This window comes from Zalophus californianus, chromosome 1 (assembly GCF_009762305.2).
Source record: "Zalophus californianus isolate mZalCal1 chromosome 1, mZalCal1.pri.v2, whole genome shotgun sequence".
NCBI classification, from domain to species: domain Eukaryota; kingdom Metazoa; phylum Chordata; class Mammalia; order Carnivora; family Otariidae; genus Zalophus; species Zalophus californianus.
In genome coordinates, this window is record NC_045595.1 from 67,957,825 (window position 1) to 67,977,292 (window position 19,468).

A 19,468-nucleotide genomic window follows, 5' to 3' on the forward strand; every position below is an offset into this window, starting at 1 on the left:
TAATATCCAATATTTAAGTGAAGATACTGACCATAAAATACAGCTTCCCCAGTATGTTTCCTGAAATAAAGATTCTGTGTTCAACCAAAGTATTTGTTGAGTCTTGGGTTTGGCCTTGTTTTTTTGTTTTAAACCAATCATTGCCATTAAGCAATATTCAAAATTTTAATTATTTGTGAAGAGATCAGAATCCCATGATATAAAATAACTATGATTGTGACCCACCATGCTCAAATCTGTACAAAGACTGAGGGCATTTGTCATTGGAATGTAAAATCACACTTTCTGTGACTAACAAAGACACTGCAGATGTTGAAAGATGCCTCAAGTTCCTTATTTGCATGCCTGAGTGCCCTGCCTTTCAGTATTTCTTTCTTCCAGTCGCTGGTTCCATGAGACCAAGTCTATAGCCTCATGAGTGTGGACTTCACAGCTTTACTTAATTGCTTTCTCACTACAGTTGGATATGCGTTTATTTGTAATCTCCAAATGTTCAAGCACGAAGTAGTTTTCCTTCAGTAATCAAAGAGAATGTTATACATTTATGATTTAACATACACTATATGCATAATCTGTTCAGATTTTTTTTAAGATTTTATTTATTTATTTGACACAGAGAGAGAGACAGCGAGAGAGGGAACGCAAGCAGGGGGAGTGGGAGAGGGAGAAGCAGGCTCCCTGCTGAGCAGGGAGCCCGATGCGGGGCTCCATCCCAGGATCCTGGGATCATGACCCGAGCCGAAGGCAGAAGCTTAACGACTGAGCCACCCAGGCACCCCTCAGATTATTTTAAATCTTTATTATTTTTCTTCTTATTTTTTTTAGAGAGGGAGAGGGGTAGGGGGAGGGGCAGAGAGAGACTCTTAAGCAGGCTCCAAGCCCAGTGCAGAGTGTGACGCAGGTCTCGATCTCATGACCTTGAGATCATGACCTGAGCCGAAGTCAAGAGTCAGATGCTTAACCAACTGAGCCACCCAGGAGCCTCTGTTCATATTATTTTAAAAAGAGTATTTCTTGAAGCTAATAACAAAGTAAAACTGAGTGATGGGTAACACCTCATAGGGGGATGTCCCCAATCTCGGCAACTGTTAATGGAATTGTTAGAGCCCCAGCTGGTTTCAGGAACAAGGGCTGGGGTAGCATCTGCCTTAGCAGCGAACAGAAGCAAACACTTGGCTAAATCAAGCCAAAGGTTCAGGATGGGAGCCTTGACTGGCTCAGTTGGTAGAGCATGTGACTCTTGATCTGGGGATTGTGAGTTTGAGACCCACCTTGGGTGTAGAGATTACTTAAAAATAAAAATAAAATCTTAAAAAAACAACAAGGCACACACACAGCAAAGGTTCAGGATGACCTAGGGCTCAGTTGATCCAGGTGGGGAAATCCTTCCCATAGAAGGCAGACAAGTTCTTCCAGGTTTGATGAGGCTCCACATTATATGAAGAAACAAAGGGCAAGGCTCCCAGGAAGACCATCCTGTGGTCTGTCCTTAGGTTGGGATTCCCCTGAAGCAGACCCAGGGACAAGGATTCTAGGACTGGGGAGGCACTCCCAGAAAGCCTGCGCACTTAGGAGAGTGGGGGAAGGGAGACTGGACTGGCGCATCACAGAGTAGAGAAGTGCTGTGGCCAAGTGTGGCTCTATCCACTGGGGACTCTGGAGGCAGGTGAAACTCAGGGGATCTCAACAGAGGGGTGCTAGGACGGGGTGAGAACTAATGAACAGGTTCCTCGGGTATAATGACAATTGTGATTTGCTAAACCTTCAAAAACTGAAGTCGCTTGGTACTCCACTCATTGGATATTTTGATTAAAGATTGATTTTGAACAAAAACACAATGAAAATTTTAAACAATTCATTTACAAAAGTGAGTAGAGACACTTGGTTTGATTTACAAAGTCATTTTGCGAAGGCTCAAACATTCCTAAAATCTGACGATTAGCACCAAACTTTGAATGAGAAACGAGCAAATTTAGAGGGACAGTCATTTGGGGGTGCCTGGGTGGCCCAGGCAATTGAGCTTCTGACTCTTGGTTTTGGCTCAGGTCCTGATCTCAGGGTCAAGGATCGAGCCCCGCATCAGGCTCTGAGCTCAGCGCAGAGTCTGCTTGAGGTTCTCTCTCCCTCTCCTGCCTGCCCCTCTCGCTTGTGCTCTCTCTCTCTCTCGAATAAATAAATAAAATCTTTAAAGATCTAATTTATTTATTCGAGAGAGAGAGAATGAGAGATAGAGAGCACGAGAGGGAAGAGGGTCAGAGGGAGAAGCAGACTCCCTGCCGAGCAGGGAGCCCGATGTGACTCGATCCCGGGGCTCCAGGATCATGACCTGAGCTGAAGGCAGTCGCTTAACCAACTGAGCCACCCATGCGCCCAATAAATAAATCTTTAAAAGGACAGTCATTTGATCTAAATGAAAAGTCACTTTCGTGGAGTGATCTGTAAATTGCACATTCTGTAGGTGCCCATGATAAAGGGTCATTTCAGGACGCAGGCTTCTCAAAACACCTGCTTACTTTTGAAGTGGACCTTGCTGCTTTCTCAGCATATTTCTATCGTTTTTGGAGGGGGTTGTGGGAGGACCAGGGACAGCACCTGATGTGATGTGGGCCAGGATTGAACGGTCAAGAATTCTTGAGACGTTTTCGGGCAAAAAGGTGTTTTTATTTAAGCACGGAGACAGGACCTGTGGGCAGACAGACCTGCACCGAGATTGAGAGGAGCTTGATTATATACTTTTAAGCTGGGGGAAGGGTGGAGATAAAAGAAGTTCCCAAAAGGATTTTCGTATGTTGAAGAAGTCTTATAGGATCCTGGAGGCCTGGCTATTGTCCAGCTAGGATCGCTTTTTGCCTCTAGCAAAGTGTTAACATTAAGGCAGTTGTGAGTTCCTTGAGGAATGTCACACTCTGCCTGTCTCAAGTATTTGTCAATGGGCTGCAAGTTGTAAGGAGTTTTAATATTTTCTACATTTCTCTTGCTTTTGTTCTCCTCACCAATCTATACTAATATATATGTAATATATGCTAATGTGTCATACATGAAAATCACTTCAGAAACGTATTTAACATAGTTGTGATTGCTAGCATGTTCATCATTTACTCGTCCACTGAAATAGATCACAGAGTTTGGATGAGATACATCAGACTTAATAGCTGATGTATTCAAGTTTTATGACATGGATATTTTATTACAAGTTGCAACTGTGTTGCCTCTTTTCCATTCCTCATGGAGCCAGCTTGAATCACTTTTTTAAAAAAGATTTTATTGCTTTATTTGACAGAGAGAGAGAGAGCACACAAGCAGGGGGAGCAGCAGAGGGAGAGGGAGAGGGAGAAGCAGTCTCCCCGCTGAGCAAGGAGCCCAATACTGGGCTCTATCCCAGAACCTGGGGATCATGACCTGAGCCAAGGGCAGACGCTTAACCGACTGAGCCACCCAGGCGCCCCCTGAATCACTTAAAAATGGTGTGACTGTTGGGTACAGAGGCTTAAAATAACAGCGGCTTAATTAACATGGGGGCATATATTTCACTCTCATAAAGTGACTTCCAGAGCCTTGCAGCTCAGAGATTTTCTGTGTCCCAGGGTCTTCTTGTTTGTGCTCTGCCCACCTTAGTTTTTATTCTCACGGTTGTCAAGATGGCCACCATCCCCTGTTACAGACAGGAGGTAGGGGAAGGGGCAGGGGGAAAGAGTGCTTCCCAGCCAAGTGAGCCCCCTTAAAGAACCCCCCAAAGACCCTCAAGGCTTCTGCCTTCTAGTTATTGGCCACCAAAGGTGGGAAGGCTGGACTGTGCAGGTTCTTTTATTTATTTTTTATTTTAATTTTTAAAGATTTTATTTATTTATCTGACAGAGAGAGATACAACGAGAGAGGGAACACAAGCAGGGGGAGTGGGAGAGGGAGAAGCAGGCTTGTCGCTGAGCAGGGAGCCCGATGCCGGGCTCGATCCCAAGACCTCAGACACTTAATGACTGAGCCACCCAGGCGCTTCCTGTGCAGGTTCTTTTAAAAGCTGAGCATATGGTGGCTCCACTATGAGAGGGGTGCTGTGACTGGGGAGGAAAGCTGGAAGAAGTATTAGGAAGGCAATCAATCAGTGGTTCCTGATGCACAGCACTCCCCAGAGGGCCCAGGGTATTCAGATGCTCTCTCTTGAATTCCTACCGTTGTCACACCCAGGGCAGAGGAGGTCTGGACCAAGGGTTTGGAAAAATTCATGTTGTCAGTTTTTCATACTGTTCTCTGAGGAAACATAAGGTGCTGCAGAGTTGGCTTCAAGGGTTTCACAGACAAATTATTTTCTACTGAAAGTGAAGATTTAACGTTCTCATGGAACACTTCTGTCATTTTTATAAGTTTTATACCAGAGATTCCCGATTCAAGGAGCCCTTAGCGTGTCTGTGATTTTTTTCATAGCACCCATAAACCGAAACAAATACCTAGGGGCTCCTTTTACATAGTAGCCAGGCCCAAATAGGTTAAAAATTTATGTTCTAACAACTTAGTGGTGATTTCAAAAACATACATAAACTGAAAGGAACGGTATTTTTATTTTTAGATGGCCACAATTCCTTAGTAATGGGACACGTACACTTGTTGGGCACTGCACAACTTCTCAAACTTTGGAATCAGATTTTGACACCACGGTTCTCATGATTTTCCTGTGATACTTGCTTTTTAACAAGCAAACATCTAAAAAGCCACCTTTAGGGGTGCCTGGGTGGCTCAGTCTGCCCTTAAGCGTCTGCCTTCGGCTCAGGTCATGATCCCGGGGTCCTGGGATCGAGCCCCATATCGGGCTCCCTGCTTGGTAGGAAGCCTGCTTCTCCCTCTCCCACTCCCCCTGCTTGTGTTCCCTCTCTCACTGTGTCTCTCTCTGTCAAATAAATAAATAAAATCTTAAAAAAAATAAAAAGCCACCTTTATAAAGATAAGGACATCATCTAAAGGAACATAACACAATCTGCTGTTGAAACAGCGAACTATCTCAAGCTACTGGTCCACGGGGTATAGGACAAAAGCCTGGTATTTTGTTGCATTCTTCTCAAAACTTTACACATGCTATGGGACCCCTAGGGGCTTGCAGTGGCACACCAGGGCTTCTTGCAGAGTTGGAAAGTGTGACTTTTACATACAGAATGCTACCTGAGATCCACTGGTGTGGCCCACAGCTGCTGGTTAGCTTGGATGGAGGACATGTTGGACAGAGAACACAGAGGGGAGGTTGACATGATGAAGCCGTGAATACAGCCATGTGTATATCAAACCTTTTTTTTTTCTTTCCAAACAAGATTTCCAAAACTTCTAACACAACCCTGAAGCTGGATAGTCACTGCATTTGCCACTGTCACCGTGAAGTTCTGGGCAGCACTGTGTGAGAGAGCACAATGCCACAGAATGACAAAAGCAGGGGACTTAGGTGCACACCGTTATTTTACTTGGAAGGAATGGAGGATTCTTCCTTGTAAGTAGCAGCTGCTTATGACAAATGTTTAGTATACTCACTTGACCAAGGGCAGAATTTCATTCTGGGATTTCTTTTTATAAAGTGGAAAGACATCGCTCTTCTCTTTACTTCAAATATCATGTGAAATTCTCTTTATGGGTAAATGAGTTCAAGGTGTGGTTTGTCATGCTTCCAGCTCTTCTCTTTCTTCAAGTAATGGGGAGGTTACGGGCTCATGAGATAATTACTGTGGGATATCTGTGAGGAACAACTGAACATTTCTCCTCACAAAGCCCTTTATAAGTAGCTGTCCGTGTAATTCCCTCTTGGGTATCAGAGCCGACCTGGCCAAGTTTGCTTTGAGTGAAGGTCCACTGGTCACTGGCCTCACCAGGCATTGAACTCAGAACTATTGTATTTTATTTGATTATTTTGTTATTTTATTATTATTATTTTTTAAGATTTTATTTTTAAGCATTCTCCAAACCCAACCTGGGGCTCGAACTCACAACCCTGAGATCAAGAGTCACCCTGAACTCGGAACAACATGCACGGGTGGGGATCTTTTTTATGAAAAAGAAATCTTGCAGCAGTTGTGTTGTACTCTTCGTCCTCTCTGAGAAATGTGCCCAAGGCAGTCACTGAGGCAGAGTTGCTGAGGAAAGAGAGGCTGAAAGAGAGAGAGAGAGAGGGAGAGACAGCAGGTGATTGGTGGTGCTGAGAATGCCCGGGGGGGACCGTTTTCTTCCCAGAGCCTTGTGAGAGGGTGAAGCGGCCGGCTCCACGCTACCGTGGAACATGGAAGATGCAGAGCTTCCTCTAACGAGGCTGCTCTTGCCCAGAAGCCAAACTTGGAGCCGAGGGGAGAGGAAGAAGGCCACTGGGATCTTCAGATAAAAACTGCGGTAAAGGTTGTGTTAAAGATGGTCTGTTCTCGGTCACACGTGTGCTGTCTACACTGACTGTGGACTTTAGATTTACAGTATCAGAAACCAGATTTTTAGTTCGTCAAGGGGCAACAGCTCAGAGAAGCCAGCTTCGATTACAGGGGTCTTACTGCACTCCAGGCAGTGCGATGGGCACTTTTTTTTTTTTTTGAGCAGATTATATGGGATCTGTGATTTTCTTGAGGCATTTTCTATAATTTATTTATTTTTTAAAGATTTTATTTATTTATTTGACAGAGAGAGACACAGTGAGAGAGGGAACACAAGCAAGGGGAGTGGGAGAGGGAGAAGCAGGCTTCCCACAGAGCAGGGAGCCCGATGCGGGGCTCGATCCCAGGACCCCGGGATCATGACCTGAGCCGAAGGCAGATGCTTAACGACTGAGCCACCCAGGCGCCCCTTGAGGCATTTTCTGAACAAACCACTGGATAATAAAATGGATGCTTGGCTGCTTGGTGAGCCAAGCCTAGAATTAAAATAAAGATAGTGGGTTTTTTTTGTTTTGTTTTGTTTTCTTAAATTTCCATTAACGTTGGGTCCCACTTCACTGTGTATATTTCTTTTCTCGGGGTAACTGTTATCAGTAACCAGCCCCAGGGATCCTTCACTGCAGTGTGCTGACATGTGCGGCACCCTCTTTAGCCAACTTCAGTCAGGCTCCTCTGGACACATTCCCAACTAGGTCTCAGCCTTGGGACTTCTGGGTCTGTCTTTGCATTGACCAATTTTTCTTTTAATTAAAAAAATTCATTTTTTTAAAGATATTTATTTATTTATTTGACAGAGAGAGAGAGATAGCGAGAGCAGGAACACAAGCAGGGGGAGTGGGAGAGGGAGAGCAGGCTTCCCGCCGAGGAGGGAGCCCGATGTGGGACTCGATGCCAGGACCCTGGGATCATGACCTGAGTGGAAGGCAGACACTTAACGACTGAACCACCCAGGCGCCCCCCCAAAAATTCTTTTTTAGTTTATTTATTTTTAGTAATATCTACACTCAATGTGGGGCTTGAACTCACGACCCCAAGAGTAAGAGTCAATACTCAACAAGAAACTTGCTAAGTCAGTTTAGGAAGAGTCCCCTCCACTCTATATCTGACCAAATTCCTCACCCCCTCGACCCCCAGGTGATGCCTCATCTCCCTGGCTTGTCTTCAGCAAGAATCTGGTCAAGTTGCTTTAACCAGAAGTATCCTGCCACCCAAAATTACCTCTTGGTAATTTTACCACCGGCTCCTCCAGCCTGCTCCTTGGCTATAAAGCCCCGCTCTCCATATTGTATTTGGAATTGAGCTCAGTTTTATACTGAGGTCTCTTTCCCCCTATCACAATAGTTCCTGAATAAAATCTGTTGTTAATGCTACTGCTGGGCTCTGGTTTTCTTTAACACATCACGCTGACACATTCTTATTCTGAGTCTCTCCTTTTGCTAGAATCCTTGCATGTCGCTACCCTGTGTCCACATTTTCCTTCTCTAGTGGTAATATTACAAGGGGTAAATCCATGCCCGGGGACCCGGAAGCTGAGCAGCAAAAGCATGTCATCCACAGAGTGTGTTTTAACACAGCAAGTTGGACAAAACCAGACCCTTAATTAGGGAACACAATGTACATTATTACACAGGTCCCCACTGGCCAGAACACAATTGTGACTGGGCCCCAGCATAGTGCAGAGGGAGAGGGAGAGCTGGGGCGTAGAGCTTGGGAACACACAAAGAAAGGCTTTGTCTGAGTGGCCGGCAGCTTAGCTGGTATCATAATCCTCTGTTTACCATTGAAAGCTGGGCACTGTGTAGTTAAAAATGTATAAGATCAAGGTCAAAGTCTTGGATGAGACAGATTTGTTCTGAAAGTGAAGATTGAAGGACAAACGAGAAACCATTTCGGTTTGTTTCTCTCTGGTTTTGATCAGTTCATTGGTAAATACCATCTTACAATAATTAGATGGTCTTACCGCTACTTATAAAACTACCCCCCCCCCGTATTTCTGCAGGAAAAATAACATTGTTGTCATGAACCTGAAAATCTCCGACTTGTCTTTTATTCTTTTAATCAAAAAACAACTTTTACAGCACATATTTTGATACATAATTTGTTAAGGGAACAATGATTGTCTAATTGTGGATATGATTTTTTGTACCTTTCAGTTTTTAGGTGAAATATGGGGATGTCCTTATCTCACCAATGGCTTTCCTAAGGTAACTTTCTTCCATAGATAATTTACTCATTTTACACTTAATTTTCAGTAATCCCCCTAACAAAATGTTTGCCATACTCTAACCCATTGTATGCTTGACTCTCTATGTGCTGATGTAAAATGGTATTATGTCTGACTGCTAATGAGTCTGGGTTTATTTTTAGGGTGATGAAAACATTATAGAATTAGGTAGTGGTGATGCCTCCACAACCTTGTGAATCTACTAAAAATCTCTTAATTTTACACCACAAAATTGTGACTTTTATGGTATGTAAATTATTATTTCAATAAAAACAATTACTTTGTGTTTTGTTTAAAAGTGGCAGGTTGGGGGCATCTGGGTGGCTCTTTCGGTTGAGTGTCTGACTCTTGATTTCGGCTCAGGTCATGATCTAAGGTCTTGAGATCGAGACCCACAAGTGCCTCTGAGCTCAGAGGGGAGTCTGCTTAAGATTCTCTCTCTCCCTCTCCCTTTGCCCCTCCCCCTGCTTGTGTGTGTGCGCGCTCTCTCTCTCTCTCTCTTTAAAATGAATACATCTTTATAAAAAAGTGGCACGTTGGGGGTGCCTGGCTGGCTCAGTTGCTGAAGCATGCGACTCTTAATCTGGGGATTGTGGGTTTGAGCTCCACGTTGGGGGTAGACATTACTTAAAAATAAACTACATTTTTTAACGTATTAAAAAAAGTGGCAGATTAACTACACATGCTTATTTTATCTATTCTCCCTTCCAAAAAATTATTAAAATTATTAATTTTATATTAATTATATTTTAAGGTATATTTTAAAAAAGTAAAGAATTAAATATTTTTTTCCAGAGGGGCAGTAGAGAATTTTTTAAAGGCTTTGGCCCCCCCCAAGAAAAGGAGACACCAAAAAGTGAGAGATTATAACACATTTTGGGGACATAGAGAGTGGATGGAGGATGGTAAGTGATTTGGCAGAGTGGGGCAAATTCCAATTTAAGTGCTTTCAGGGGTGATGCTCCAAAAATGCAGGGCAAAAGTATGTGCTACTAGGCATGGCAGGAAGCAGGACAAAGGCCTGGTGAAGCCAACGTTCCTAATGGGTTTCAAGGTTCACTGCACCAACTTGGTCTGGTCACTGGAGGTTTATTATGGAGAAATTTCCAGACTCAGAATCTGTGGAGAGAAGAGGAGAGATGGGCAGGGCTTGGAAAGGGGACACATCCACACAGTCATATGGTCTCTTGCCTCCCCGATCACAGAATCAGTAGCAAGATGTTCAAACTCCCGTACCTTCCCTACTCCGTCCAGGCTGGAAAGCAGATTACTCTTTCCTGAAAAAACTGCATGACTCTAGGGGAAAATCTTCCAGCTACTTAGATTTTGAGGTCTGCTCACATTAAGGCCAATATGGCTGCCCATTCCACCACTCATCATCAACAAGCCCTGTGCTTGTACTTGGAGCATCCAGTCACCTCTTGGATGTCTAACAGACAGAAAAGGACAGTGAAAGATCACCAGACAAAGGAAAAGGCTTTCAACAAGAAGGGGAGAGATGAAAACAAAAGAAGGATGAAGGAAACTGGGGTAAGCTCACTAACTCGATTCAAGGAACAAAGCTAACAAAGAAGCAAACAAAACAAAAAGTAAGCAACCCCCCACACAGTACAATTACTATTTTCTTAGAGTTCAGAGAAAGGACTATGTGCTTTGAAAAAGGGAAAGTCAGCAAATAAGAATGAGGTCTTAGACTTTAAAAATCTGATTCCAAAAGAAAATATAAAATTCAATAGGGGGTATATAGTGAATAAAGGTAGAACTAAAAATCAAAGAACTGGAAGTTTCCTAGAGAGAAGAATGAGGAACAATTTAGAGGATCAATTTAGTTTTCTGTCATTGCTTTTCAATAGCCAACTAATAAAAGTTTTCAGACAGAAGCAAGAAAATGAAAGGGAATAAATTAATAAAAACAACAGAAAAATTACAGAATAGAGTGTTATAAATTTCCAAGGGATAATGATCTACCAAGTGCGGATAAAAAAAGACTCACACTGAAGGACTGGGGGACTTTTAGCACAATTGGGATAAAATAAGATCTTGAACATTTCCAGAGATTTTAAAAAAACCACAGAAGAATGGGAATCTGCAAGTTCTAGAACTTCTCAACAACAGCCGTGGAGGAAGAAAAAAAATAAAAACAATACAGCCAGAATTCTGAGGAACTCTAATTTTCAATCCAGAATTCTATACCCAGACAAACAGGCAACCAAGCGGTGAGAATAGAATAAAGCTGTTTTCAGGCATTCAACACTCAAAAACATTCACTATAAATATGTATGTGTGTGTGTGCATGTGTGTCTCCTTTCTAAGGAAGATTAACTAGAGGATGTGCTTCAGAAAAATGAGGGAGCAAACCGAAAATGAGAATGATATGGGATCCAGGGCACAGGTGATCCATTACAGCAAAGCAATGAAAGGAAGTCCCCACCCTGCACTGGCTTTGAGAGCATCCAGTCTCAAAACAGAACATGAGAACAGAGAATTACAGAAGACAATAGATGGAAATGATTATTTGATGTATTGGAATGCTTGAGAAAATTGTTGGTAGATATTTGAGAGGTCTGTTAGAATATTTGGAAAACAATGAATGACACATAAATAAACAACTAAGCAAATTAAAATAAACAAATGAAAGCAAAAACAGGACGACTATTAACTCCAGGAAAAACAAAGTTGTAAAGAGAAAGGAAATAATCACAGTTGATCAGAAGTTTCTGTAGGAAATATTTACATATTTATAGGAATATAGATACTGAGATAATTGCATTCAGTGGGTGAAGGAGACCAGAGAGCAAAAAGGAGAGACTAAAAAAACCAAACCCTCATCAAGAAGCCAAAAGCCTACAATAAATAAGTACATAAATGGCTGTTTGTGGACTTATTTAGCAATGTGGAAATAAATATAGAAAAAATAGAATAAAGTTAAGTGTGGTTGCCTTCAGTGAGTGGGATTATGCAGTGGGGTGAGGTAACAAAAGGGGCTATTGTTTTGCAACATAAGCCTTTAAAAATGGGGTATAGTTGACATACAACATAAGTCTTTTAATGCCATTATATAATAACATTGTGCATGTATTATTTTGATAAATACAAAAACTAATTAAAATAGTACTTATAGGGACCGTGGTGTATTGGTTTGCTAAGGCAGCTGTAACAAATTACCACAAACCGGTGGCCTAAGTAATAGAAATGTATTTTCTCACAGTTCTCAAGGCTAGAAGTCTGAGATCAAGGTGCCAGAACAGTTGGTTTCTTCTGAGGCTGGTTCCAAATCTCTCTCTGTGACTTGTAGATGACTATCCCCCCGCCATATCTTCTCATTGTCTCCCTTCCATGTGTGTCTCCATGTCCACATATGCGGGCCCTGGGTGAAGGGTGTGTGGTTTGGTGGGGTGAGCTGGTGTGTTGGTTTGGTTGGACACGGCATATGGTTTGATGTGTGGAGTTGGTGTGGAGTGTGCCTTGGTGAAGGGTTTAACATGGAATGGATTATGTGGGATGTGGAAGGTAGGGGCCTGAAATATGTGAGTGTGTGTAGAGATATAGTGTGGATGTGGATGTGTGTGTGTGTGTGTGTGTGTGTGTGTGTGTGTGTATGTATGGTATGGCAGTAGCTTAGCTTAGCTTTTGTTTAGATTTTCCTTTGGTCTTTGTTTTAGTCTTTGTTTTTGTCTTTGTTTAGCCTTTGTTTTGTCTTTGTTTCACTCTTTGTTTAAACTTTCTTTGGCTTTTGTTTGGTCTTTCTTTAGCCTTTTGTTTAAACTTTGTGTGGCCTTTTTGTAGTCTTTGTGTAGCTTTTGTTTTTAAGTGGATCTTGGCTGAGAACCCATCAAAAATACCTTGTGTAATGAAAAACCCGGATATATAATCTCTCCCTATATATTCTGCATGCATTGAGGTAGCCTCAACCCCCCCAGGGACCTGGTACAGATGTGGAGCCTGTTGCACACAACTGCTACTTGAAGGTAAGGGAATTCCATAGGTTTTCATCTAACTTCAGGTTGTACTTTATCTTCAAGTGGCAACTGCACATTTTTGTATGGGCCATTTCATTATATTCCAGGGGGAACTTGCTGTAATAGCAGTCAAGACTGGCAGAACATAAAATGATAGAGAAAACAAGAGCAGAGGACACCAAGGTTACTCTAATGTGAGCAGAGGACTCCTCCCGGAATGTTCTGGCTAATGTTTGGGATTTGTCTGAGCCTTGGGAGAGGCTTCAAACCCTCACTAAGATTCTTTCAGGTTTAAAGCCTCATGTTTCTGGAGCTAGATTAATGGAATGATTGGCTTCTTCTTTTTCTATTTCTTCTTTTATTATTTGTCATGATTTGAAAATGAGTTTTTTCTTTTTATCTAGGAACAACATCTTCCCTCACGCAGCTGGGTTTATGCGTGGGGGATACTAATGGAACAAGAAGGCCCAAATCTTGTTAGAATTTTCTCCCTGTAGATTAGCAACCTTAGATGGAAAGATGTTAATGCTCTGTCTTGTGCAGAATTTCTTAGAAACCAGAGTTTTCCAGTGTTATGGTGGGTGGAACAAGGAAAGAAAAGATTATGTGTCAAGGGAATAAAGCAATGAACTTGGCTGGAATACTAGGAGAAAAATAGGGAAAATAATTTTTACTGTTTTGAAACAGGAAGTAAAAAACAGATTGCTGTTAGCTGTGTATCTGTGCTATTTTATGTTTATTTAGATTAACAGGAGAATGCCTTAGTGGATTTTATTTTTTATTTATTTTTAAAGATTTTATTTATTTATTTGACAGAGAGAGAGAGAGAGCATAAGTAGGCAGAGTGGCAGGCAGAGGGAGAGAGAGAAGCAGGTTCTCTGCTGAGCAGGGAGCCCGATGCGGGGCTCGATCCCAGGACCCTGAGATCATGACCTGAGCCGAAGGCAGACACTTAACGACTGAGCCACCCAGGTGCCTGCCTTAGGGGATTTTAAAAATTGTTTCAGAGGCACCTGGCTGGTTCAGTCAGTGGAGCATGTGACATATGATCTCGGGGTCATGAGTTCAAGGCCCATGTTGGGTGTGGAGCCTACTTAAAAAAATTGTTTCAGGTTTGCAGAAAAATTGCAAACTGTACAAAAATTCCAAATGTACCCAGATCACCCAAATGTTGACATTTTATCACATTTGCTTTATCATTCTCTTTCTCTGTATACATGTAAACATATTATTTTTTTCTGAGCCATTTGAGATTAATTTTCAGATATGATCAAAATCAGAAAACCAGTGTTAGGAAAATACTGTTATCTCATCCAGATACGTCTAGGTTTTGTCAACGGTTCCAGGTGTCAGTCCCAGATCATGCATCACTTTGGTTACCATGTGTCTTTAGTGTCCCTTATTCTGGAAAACACCTGAGATGGGCATTCTCTTTCATGATCTTGACAAGTTTAAAGATTATAGGCCCGTTATTTTGTTAAATGTCTCTCGGTTTGGGTTTAGTCTGATGTCTTCCCATGATTAGGTTCTGATTATGCAGTTTCAGAAGGAATATGCTTGCATTTCAGATCATACATCTCCAAATTCATACTTGAATCTGACTGTACAGACTTTTAACTTGAAGTCTGGTTTCTCTAATGGTAACTAGAATTTTTAAATGAGTACCTAAAACCTTACAAGAAAATACAAAAAATTTAAAATCCAGAGCTTTTACCGATAATTCCCAAGTATTCACCAAAAGTGTGTAAGTGCTGCCCTTTTATTAAAAATGATAATTGCTACAATATGTACATGAACTTGATAGGCATACAGTGAAGTATTTATTTTTTAAAAGATTTTATTTATTTATTTGACAGAGAGACACAGCGAGAGAGGGAACACAAGCAGGGGGGCGTGGGAGAGGGAGAAGCGGGCTTCCCACTGAGCAGGGAGCCTGATGCGGGGCTAGATCCCAGGACCCTAGGATCATGACCTGACCCGAAGGCAGACGCTTAACAACTGAGCCACCCAGGTGCCCTACAGTGAAGTATTTAACATAGATTTTTTGCATGTGTTAGATTCATGTCTACTGCTTTATGAGTGTTCATTTCATGAATGTGATCATTCTTTTCTAAGCAAAACCATCTGCTGAAAACAGATATCGTTCATAAAAGAGTGGTCCTGGATAGCCACTTCAGCCTCCCTGGCGACCTTTAGCATGTTGGCAAAGTGTCGAGAAAAGACATTTATTTGTATCCATTTTGTTTGTAAGTTGGAAAACTTCTGTTTGGAGGTGGCTGGAAGTTTTATTGTTCTGAAGGTAGAGACCAGCTTCCAAGCAGACTTCCTTTGTTTTGGGAAAGTTATCAAAATAGATTCTTAAGATTTCCAAATACAAAACATCCATTTTTTTCCCCCTAGAGGAAACGCCAAAGTCATCATAAATATAAATGTAGGGCAGTTGGTTAACTTGTTATATGACCTTTGTAGTCAAGTAAATGTATTATGGCTTTAATAGGACTGCTCCCTGGATGAGGTAGATAAATATTTTCTTTTCTGAATATGGAATTAGATTAGAAATTTGGAGTTCTGCACATGTTATTATTTAATGTTGAGAAACTCAGCTTTTGGGAAAATGTAGCATTAGCTATTTTGATTGCCTTATCTAGTCCATAGACATCACCCCAGAGTTTGAGAAAGTGCCTTTTACTTAAAGGAGATGATGAGCCACCCTGGGTTGGAAAATGAGGGTCTCCTTTTGTGACTCAGCCAAAAGAATTGGGGGCCAGGACATGGAAGGTTTGGAAGATCAGAAGAGTCTTGCGGATGGTAATTGAGTTGTTTTAATATCCTGGAAGTCTGCTGGGGTGGGCTGGGACCCTGGGATTAGGTTCCATTGTGTAGGCTCCAAAAGTGACCTCCTTTATTGGCTTTGCAGGCCTCTCTGGTTTCTGTTGCTCTGTTACCCCGAGCGCATTAGGTAAACCTGGTGATGTTAGCTGTGCTCTGGGTGGTTAAAAGACCAATCTGTTTTAAAATGTACTCAGAATCTTGTTTTCATTCATGCATGATGAGGGCAGCAGATCAGAAGATGATTGCCGTTGTTACTCACAGTTCCCAAAAGGAGGTTGCATGCCTGACCATGCAGGGCCATGTGAGGAAGCACTGGGATTGATCGGGAGCCAGAGGGAATGAGGGGAAAGCATGGGCAAGAGCTTTATTGTGTGTTTTTGTTTTGTTTTGTTTTGTTTTGCAGGAAGGACTGTGTGAGATGAGGTAAACAGATTAGGTAAATTTTAGGACGAGCTAGTTTGAATAATTTCAGTGGGTTCTGGGATGTAAGGGCTATCCTGAGTTGTCTGTTTCCTGGTCTTGGGGTGATTAGGACAGAGGAATGTTGGACTTAATCTGTGGGACCTTGATAAAAAGGGTAATTGGCAAGTGTAGGCTCTGGATTGGTTGGTTTGCGTGTGAAAGGCACACTCTTAAGGGTCTTAAGGTCTTAGGGCTCTTAGGGTTTGCTGTCCCTAGGAATTAGCTAGCCTGGGGAGAGGCAATGTCTCCAGGATCAACAGGTGCCAGGGTATCAAGAATACAGAAAAGAAAATATAGTTAATACATAGCAGCCACATTTGGAGTGAATGGGCAGGGGAAAATAGGGCAGCATTCAGACTCTGAAGCAATAACATTTAAGACCTAGGACATCTGATGCAGACAGGTTCATGGAATGTGTATCTATTTCTTATGCCAGTTCAAAAGTTAATTATGAAGATAGATGGGTTTTCAGTGATGCACAGCAGTGAGGATATTCATTTTATATTGCTGTGTAACAAATTACTATAAACTGAGTGTGTTAAAACCATGCCCATTTATTAGCTCACAGTTCTGTAAATCAGTTGTCCCGTTGTCTTGCTTAGGGTCTCACAAGGCTGAAATAAAAATGTTGGCTGGCTAAGCTCTTACTTAGAGGCTCTGGGGGAGAATCTACACCCAAGCTCATTCTAGGTGTTGGCAGAATTCACTTCCACATGGCTCAGGTCCCTGGGCCCCTCATTTTCAGGTCAGCAATGGTGGGTTGAACTCTTCTCATGCTTCAAATATCTCTGACCTCTTCCTTTGTCATATTTCTTTGATTCCAGCCAGAGAAAATTCTTGGCTTTTAAGGACTCACGTGATTAGATTGGGCCCACCCAAATAATCCAAGACAATCTCCCTATTTTAAGGAATATCTGCAAAGTTTCTTTTGCCATGTAAGATTACCTAATTCATAGGTGTCATCAACTAGGATTTGGAAATTGCTTGGGAGGGCCATGTTGCCTACCACAGAGGGTTTATGATTAAATGTTGAGCACTTGGTTAAGGCGGTATTTGCCAGAATCTCCATTATAAAATTACAATTTTTGTTTTCGTTTTTTTTTAAGATTTTATTTATTTATTTTAGAGAAAGAGAGAGAGAGAGATTGGGGGGGAGGAGCAGAGGGAGAGACGTAAGCAGACTCCATGCTGAGCACAGAGCCCGATGCAAGGCTTGATCCCAGGACCTCAAGATATGACCTGAGCTGAAATCAAGAGTCAGATGCTTAACCGACTGAGCCACCCAGGTGCCCTGTTTTTAATTAATAAATATTTATTGGGAGGGGAATATTTTGAGAGTATGCAAGTACCTTGTTTCTCCTTAAACTTTCACCTGCTATATTTACCATTCATTAGTGAATATTGCTTGCAAAAATTGTATTTTTGTATTGTATTCTTATGATGATTTTCTATTTCCTTCATTGATTCTACATTTATTAATTGGAATTATTCCTTTCTTTCCTTTTTTTTTTTTTTAGAGAGAGAAAGACGTGGGGGAAGGGCAGAGGGAGAAAGAGAGAGAGAATCTTAAGCAGGCTCCATGCCCAGCATGGAGCCCACCGTGAGGCTTGATCTCACAACCCTGAGGTTATGACCTGAGCTGAAATCAAAAGTCGATGGTTAAACGACTGAGCCGCCCCAGTGCTCCAGAATTATTCTTTAAGAAGAATTTCTCTTCATTTGCTTTTATTTTTTATATTCCACATATAAGTGAAATCATATCACATTTGCCTTTCTCTCTGACTCATTTCACTTAGCATAATACCCTCTAGATCTATCCATGTTGTCACAAATGACAAGATCTCATTAATTTTTATAGCTGAGTAATAGTTCATTATATGGATATGAACATACCACATCTTCTTTATCCATTCATCTATCAAGGGACCCTGGGGTTGCTTCCATATCTTGGCTATTGTAAATAATGTGGCAATAAACAGGGATGTATATATTTTTTCACATTAGTGTTTTCATTTTCTTCAGGTAAATACCCAGTAGAGGAATTACTGGATCATATTATATTTCTATTTTTAACTTTTTTAAAAAGGTTTTATTTATTCATTTGAGACACAGAGATAGAGAGAAAGCATGAGCAGGGAGAGAGCCAGAGGGAGAGGGAGAAGCAGGCTCCTCACTGAGCCAGGAGCCCGATGTGGGGCACGATCCCAGGACCCCGGGATCATGACCTGAGCTGAAGGCAGACGTTTAACCATCTGAGTCACCCAGGCGCCCCTCTATTTTTAACTTTTTGAGGAACCGCCATACTGTTTTCCGTAGTGGCTGCACCAATTTACATTCCCACCAACAGCGCACAGGTGTTCCTTTTCTCCACATCCTCACCGACACTTGCTGTTTCTTGTCTTTTTGATACTAAGCATTCTAACTGGTGTAAGGGGATATCTCATTGTGTTTTGATTTGCGTTTCCCTGATGACTAGTGAGGGTGAGCATCTTTTCATGCACCTTGTTGGCCATCTGTATGCCTTCTTTGGAAAAATACCTATTCAGGTCCTCTGCTCATTTTTTAATTGGATTATCCTTTTTTTTTTTTGGTGTTGAGTTGCACAAGTTCTTTATGTAATTAGGATATTAACCCCTTATGGGTGTTGACCAAGAAAAAAATTCACTGAAAATTTAAGCAAAGAAGCATATATTCGGGGAATTTGAATTCCAATTCCAGAGACACAGATTTAGGTAGAAACCTGAATTATGTTTACAGGAAGACAAAGAGAGGGCAGGGTTATCAATGCAAAAGGTTACAAGTGCACTTCTCAGTCAGGGCTGTTTGGCAAAACAGGGATTGAAACTAGGTCCACTGGGTTTGGTTGTGTTAATATACAAATCAGGGATTGAAACTTGTCAAATCTCATTGGTTCCTTCTGAAGTGAAGAATGGAAGAGTCAGGTGTCATGGTGAGGAGGGAGTTAAGTCTAGGCCCAGGGCTTGTAACGCAAAAGTTCATAGTTTCTTGAGGAGCATGTGCCTAAACTCCCCCTTCCATATGGCCTCCTGACCCTATTTTATTCTATTTTAAGGATTTTATTTTTAAGTAATCTCTACACCTAACATGGGGCTCGAACTTACAACCCCAAGATCAAGAGTCGCATGCTCTACTGACCGAGCCAGCCAGGGCCCCCCACTCTATTTTAAAAGAGACTCTCTTAGCTAAGCTTGCTTGCTCTATCTTGAAATCTTGTTTTACACCAGATATATTATTTGCAAATATCTTCTCCCAATCAATTTCATTTTGTTGATGGTTTGCTTTGCCATACGAAAGCTTTTTATTTTAGTGTAGTCCCAATAGTTTATTTTTGCAATTTATTTTAAAAATTAATTTAAATTTAAAAAGAACATGCTCATCTGGGATTTGACAGAGAAATCTTACAATAATTTTTACAGTTAGCAATACAGAGCTGTCAATTGCCTCATTATTACTACGATTAGTTATCAACTAATACAAATTATCAACTAAGACAACTGTGATATTATAATTTATAAGGAATATATATATTTGGTCATGTGAATGATTTCTGTTGTGTGTTTGGTCTTTGTCAATGGTTTCTAGCT

General features: G+C 41.6%; 1 protein-coding gene across 2 annotated transcripts in view; it reads left to right on the forward strand.

Annotated features, from left to right (window-relative positions):
* The first annotated feature begins 12,452 nt into the window (after positions 1-12,452).
* LOC113917270 (myelin associated oligodendrocyte basic protein) overlaps positions 12,453-19,468 on the forward strand; it is a 40,730-nt gene continuing 33,714 nt past the window's right edge. For both annotated transcript variants that reach the window (XM_027584970.2, XM_027584971.1), the window contains exon 1: positions 12,453-12,578. The gene's annotated coding sequence lies outside the window, so the exon portion shown is untranslated. The remainder of the gene's footprint in view (positions 12,579-19,468) is intronic.